Consider the following 6,000-nt stretch of genomic DNA (forward strand, 5'->3'; position numbering starts at 1 on the left):
TCCTGCTGTGGGTTCTGGGGTATTATACATGGAATTGGCACTGTATTTATCCTGCTGTGGGTTCTGGGGTATTATACATGGAATTGGCACTGTATTTATCCCGCTGTGGGTTCTGGGGTATTATACATGGAATTGGCACTGTATTTATCCTGCTGTGGGTTCTGGGGTATTATACATGGAATTGGCACTGTATTTATCCCGCTGTGGGTTCTGGGGTATTATACATGGAATTGGCACTGTATTTATCCTGCTGTGGATTCTGGGGTATTATACATGGAATTGGCATTGTATTTATCCCGCTGTGGGTTCTGGGGTATTATACATGGAATTGGCACTGTATTTATCCCGCTGTGGGTTCTGAGGTATTATACATGGAATTGGCACTGTATTTATCTGCTGTGGATTCTGGGGTATTATACATGGAATTGGCACTGTATTTATCCTGCTGTGGGTTCTGGGGTATTATACATGGAATTGGCACTGTATTTATCCTGCTGTGGGTTCTGGGGTATTATACATGGAATTGGCACTGTATTTATCCCGCTGTGGGTTCTGGGGTATTATACATGGAATTGGCACTGTATTTATCCTGCTGTGGGTTCTGGGGTATTATACATGGAATTGGCACTGTATTTATCCCGCTGTGGGTTCTGGGGTATTATACATGGAATTGGCACTGTATTTATCTGCTGTGGATTCTGGGGTATTATACATGGAATTGGCACTGTATTTATCCTGCTGTGGATTCTGGGGTATTATACATGGAATTGGCACTGTATTTATCCTGCTGTGGGTTCTGGGGTATTATACATGGAATTGGCACTGTATTTATCCTGCTGTGGATTCTGGGGTATTATACATGGAATTGGCACTGTATTTATCCTGCTGTGGGTTCTGGGGTATTATACATGGAATTGGCACTGTATTTATCCCGCTGTGGGTTCTGGGGTATTATACATGGAATTGGCACTGTATTTATCCTGCTGTGGATTCTGGGGTATTATACATGGAATTGGCACTGTATTTATCCTGCTGTGGGTTCTGGGGTATTATACATTAAAAGTATGAGTGTTTAATAGCCTTCCCAAACACAAAAATCAAACTCTACCATCAATCCTTATAGGCTGTAAAGGAATTTTGGTGACATTTTTCTTTTTTAATGATATATTTTGACACCGGGGTATAAACACACCCGCTAGATGTAAACACAAATGAATGGGAAGTATTCAGCGCAAATGCTATGCATTCTGGTAATCTGTATTCAGTTGTTTGTGTAATTAAATAACAACAAGTCATCAACGTATCTGGGACTGGCATAAGGATCATGTGATCACTGTTATTTATATATATTATTTATATGTACTGGATAGTGATTATTTGTACTTAGGGATTTGTTTTTTTAGGACCCCAAGGGCCAATGTCAACATAAAAAGAAAAAGTGATTGGCCATTACAAGCTTAAATAAAACAATGTAACAATGGCCGACACGCACGCCCATCACTCCCCGAGACAATATGCCCTGTATCTCCTCTGATGAGTCAAAGTAACAAGACAAGGTCTTATCTCCGGGGATGAAGGGGGATCAGAAAGGATTCCCAGTATAGTTTTAACTGGGATTATCTTTGCCTTTAAAAAGAGAGAAAACTAAGATCTGAGTAGAATAATCCTTTAAAAACCTGTAACCCCCCCCCCCCCCCCGGCCCAACACATTCACTAACAATAGCCCCCATCCCTCCGACATGCCCTGGGCCTGTACAAGTAGGGAAGGTGCCTGCATTCTGCGCTCTATCTCGGGGGGAGATTAACCATTTTTTTTTTCGGGGGGGGTATTTTTTAGGGAAAGGGGATTACGCTTGGTATTCGCGACCCATTAGAAGAATTGCCTTGAAAGGTTCATGTAATCTCTAAATGCCGCCCCCCCCCCCCCCCCCGATTTATCACAGTTGAGTGATAGGACTTGTACGAAGCGCCGCCGGTTAATGAACGCAGAACTATTCCAGGACTTTTATCTTAGAACAGGGACCCTCGGTGGAAAGGCCCTCGGGTTTAACGCTGTCAGCGCCAACGGGGCGAAGCTCGATTAGGCTTCAATTACGTATTGTGTCATTAACGTGCAATAAACCTAAAACCAGCACTAAATATTACAGATTATGGACCCAGGGGCCTAAAGGGGGTTGAAAGAACAGGACGTATAACATTATCCGGCAATTATTATACATTCTATCATACTTGATCCCAACTAAGATATAATTACCCCTTATTGGGGGCAGAACAGCCCTATTGGGTTTATTTAATGGTTAAATGATTCCCTTTTCTCTGTAATAATAAAACAGTACCTGTACTTGATCCCAACTAAGATATAATTACCCCTTATTGGGGCAGAACAGCCCTATTGGGTTTATTTAATGGTTAAATGATTCCCTTTTCTCTGTAATAATAAAACAGTACCTGTACTTGATCCCAACTAAGATATAATTACCCCTTATTGGGGGCAGAACAGCCCTATTGGGTTTATTTCATGGTTAAATGATTCCCTTTTCTCTGTAATAATAAAACAGTACCTGTACTTGATCCCAACTAAGATATAATTACCCCTTATTGGGGCAGAACAGCCCTATTGGGTTTATTTAATGGTTAAATGATTCCCTTTTCTCTGTAATAATAAAACAGTACCTGTACTTGATCCCAACTAAGATATAATTACCCCTTATTGGGGCAGAACAGCCCTATTGGGTTTATTTAATGGTTAAATGATTCCCTTTTCTCTGTAATAATAAAACAGTACCTGTACTTGATCCCAACTAAGATATAAATAATCCTTATTGGAGGCAAAACTATCCTATTGGGTTTAATTAATGTTTTATACATTTTTTAGTAGACCTAAGGAGACCTAAGGAGATCCAAATTATGGAAAGACCCTTGGTCCCGAGCTCATCTGGCAGAAGACAAAATTAAGAATAAATCAGTTCCAACTCCCATTAACCTCCACCTCCCCAGGACGATGGCAGCTCAGTTTGGTGTGACAATGACCCCTCTATTCTCAGGACTCTGCTTAGAAGTTGCTCTCATGAAAGCAATTATATTAATACTAGGGGGGGGGTTTCAGAAGGTTGAGGACCTGGGTCACAGTTCAAGCTGCTATCAAGTGGCCTCCCGCGTCCCTCCGATACACAGCCGACTGCCCCCAGTGAGCTGCTCTTTGTGCCGGGGATGATAGAGCCTTGTCCCCTTCCATGTACCTGCTAGGGGGTCTCTAGGAAATAGGCAGAGGGAGGGGGGGCCAGATATGCAGAGAAACTATATATCTGTTACTTTATAGTGCTAGTGCTGTCGGCTTTTTATATATATATATATATATATATATATATTTACCCAAGAGCCATGTATAGCCTGTAGATTATATCCGTATAAATGGCGAATAGTGATATTATCAGTTATAATCGCCTGACCTGAAACATTATAACAAATAAAACATATATATATATGTATGTATGTATGTATGTATGTATGTATATATGTATGTGTGTGTGTATGTATGTATGTATGTATATGTTTATTTATAAAGTGCTACTTATGTACCCAGCGCTGTACAGTAGAATAGATTAATACAAACAGGGGGTTATTAAGATAATAATAGATAAATACACAGTATAAAAATAAATACAAGATAAATACAGTTGCAATAAGTTAAGAGTCAAAGACACAAGAGGATGGAGGTCCCTGCCCCGTAGAGCTTACACTCTATATGTACCCCCTGTTTTACAATTAGAGGATACTGGATGTCACCTTGGAGTTCCGTGACTTGCCTTGTGCCTTTATATGGCCGTGGAACTCCTCTGTGACTTCTAATATCCTTATCATTTATAATAAGGGGGTAATAACCTGCAGCACTAATATCCTCCTATTTGTCTCTGTACGCTATCCTCCCATTTAGATTGTAAGCTCTACTGGGCAGGGATCTCCATACGGGGCATTCTCTTGTATCTCTGATTCTTAATTTGTTGCAATGGTACCTTGTATTTATTTGTATTTATTGTTATACTGTGTATTTATCTGTAATATTAATAACCCCACTATATAAGTAGCGCTTTATAAATAAAGATATATATACATACATTTTATAAAATGGCCTATCTATATCCCTCTATCTATCTATCTATCTATCTATCTATCTATCTATCTATCTATCTATCTAAATTTTCAGATTATACAAAGAAGGTTAATGATTCCTTTATAGATCTGTTTCCCAAGCTGCCTCTCTCTTTGCCTCCTTCCCACACTGTTGCCTTTCTCTTCGGGATTCCCCGTATTGTTCCCTTTCTATTGTCCCTCGGTCTATTATGCCCTTTATTAGCCCTCCTTATTTCATTTGCCTCCCCCCCCAGCCCAAGCCCCAAAGCGCCGGCTGCATCTGTAACTTTCACCGGGTGCCTAACGTTTGCCTGCCGGCCGGGGAAATTAATCTCTATCCGAATTATAATTTGATTTACTAATTACATTCCTATTCGAGTCAATGAAAGAAACACAGTAGAAGTAGAAGTTAAAAGGCAATAAAGCTATTTTTTGTGCAAAAACTGAGCCAAATCTTTCCTAAGGAATCAATTTCTCTGTCTAATAAGAGCAATAAACTAGAAATCAAAAGTAAAGTAGAAATCAAAGTAAAATAATATAAATGAGATTGAAGGGGAGACAGAAGGCAATTGTGCATTATCTCTGTGTGTATCTGTGTATATCTATGTGTATCTATGTGTATCTGTCTGTGTGTATCTGTGTATATCTATGTGTATCTATGTGTATCTGTGTATATCTATGTATATCTATGTGTATCTATGTATATCTATGTATATCTATGTATATCTATGTGTATCTATGTATATCTATGTGTATCTGTGTGTGTTTATCTGTGTATATCTATGTGTATCTATGTGTATCTGTGTATATATCTATGTGTATCTATGTATATCTATGTGTATCTGTGTGTATCTGTGTATATCTGTGTATATCTGTGTATATCTATGTGTATCTATGTATATCTATACATATCTGTGTGTATCTATGTGTATACAGTATCTATGTATATCTATGTGAATCTATGTGTATATACAGAATGGCTATGGAAGTGCAATGCATTTAAGGTGCCGCACAAGGTCCCCTATCACTGGATTGGATAAAACCCTTGACCCTTTTGCTCGTTACAAAGATGTTCCCAAGGCCGATTGCTACCCCTGTGCCAAATTCATCGCACACTCGCCCGGTGGAAACCCCTTGCACACTTGCCCTGCACTTTGTAACTCACCATGCTGTGGGAATCCCTCAGTCACTTCTCTAGTAAATGTTCCAATGTTCTTATAATTCCTTTATAAAAAGAGAGAGAGAGGTCCTGGTTTGCAGGCAGCAGGCTCAGGGCAGGCGGAGTGCAAGCTCTTCTACCCACAGGCACAGAAGTGGCAGATACAGATCCATAACACAGAGAGAGGGAGAGACAGCAGGGATCAGATGAGTGTGCAAGGCACGACGGCGGCTCTGGCAGTGGTGAGAGTGCTTGGGAGGAAGGTGCTGAGGATCTGAGAGTGGAGGACACTGCCTGCTAGAGGCTGCCTTGACTCTCTGCCTGGAGAACCTGCTTATATTTGCTCTCCCCGGGCTTTGATGTGAGGAGTGATGTCAGCCTGAATTAGCATAACAAAGCGCCTCCGATTTACTGCTCCTAACAGGGCAAATGAGTGTTTGATGTATTCAGCGCAATCCAGATTTTGCCCCGCTGCAGCCTCTAGAGTAGGGATAAGTCTAAAGCACCTGGAATCTACACAAGCAACTGGAATCTCCCCAAGCAACTGCAGTCTCCCCAAGCTGGAGTGTAACCAAGTGGGTCGGGCAGTGACTAGTGACTAGGGGGCTTGGAGAGAGAGTGTCAGCCTTTTTAATAGAGAGTCATAACCTCCCACTATTTAAATGAGACCCTCCAGCTGCCCCAGTGACGCCCGGACAATAGCACCCATC

The 6,000-nt window shown here is 40.8% G+C and overlaps 1 protein-coding gene across 1 annotated transcript in view; it reads right to left on the reverse strand.

Moving 5' to 3' along the window:
* Positions 1 to 5,544, reverse strand: part of wnt11 (Wnt family member 11) — a 55,636-nt gene extending 50,092 nt beyond the window's left edge. Inside the window, 1 exon segment of the mRNA NM_001128058.1 lies at positions 5,297 to 5,544. The gene's annotated coding sequence lies outside the window, so the exon portion shown is untranslated.
* Positions 5,545 to 6,000: the final 456 nt, after the last annotated feature.

This window comes from Xenopus tropicalis, chromosome 2 (assembly GCF_000004195.4).
Source record: "Xenopus tropicalis strain Nigerian chromosome 2, UCB_Xtro_10.0, whole genome shotgun sequence".
Lineage (NCBI taxonomy): Eukaryota > Metazoa > Chordata > Amphibia > Anura > Pipidae > Xenopus > Xenopus tropicalis.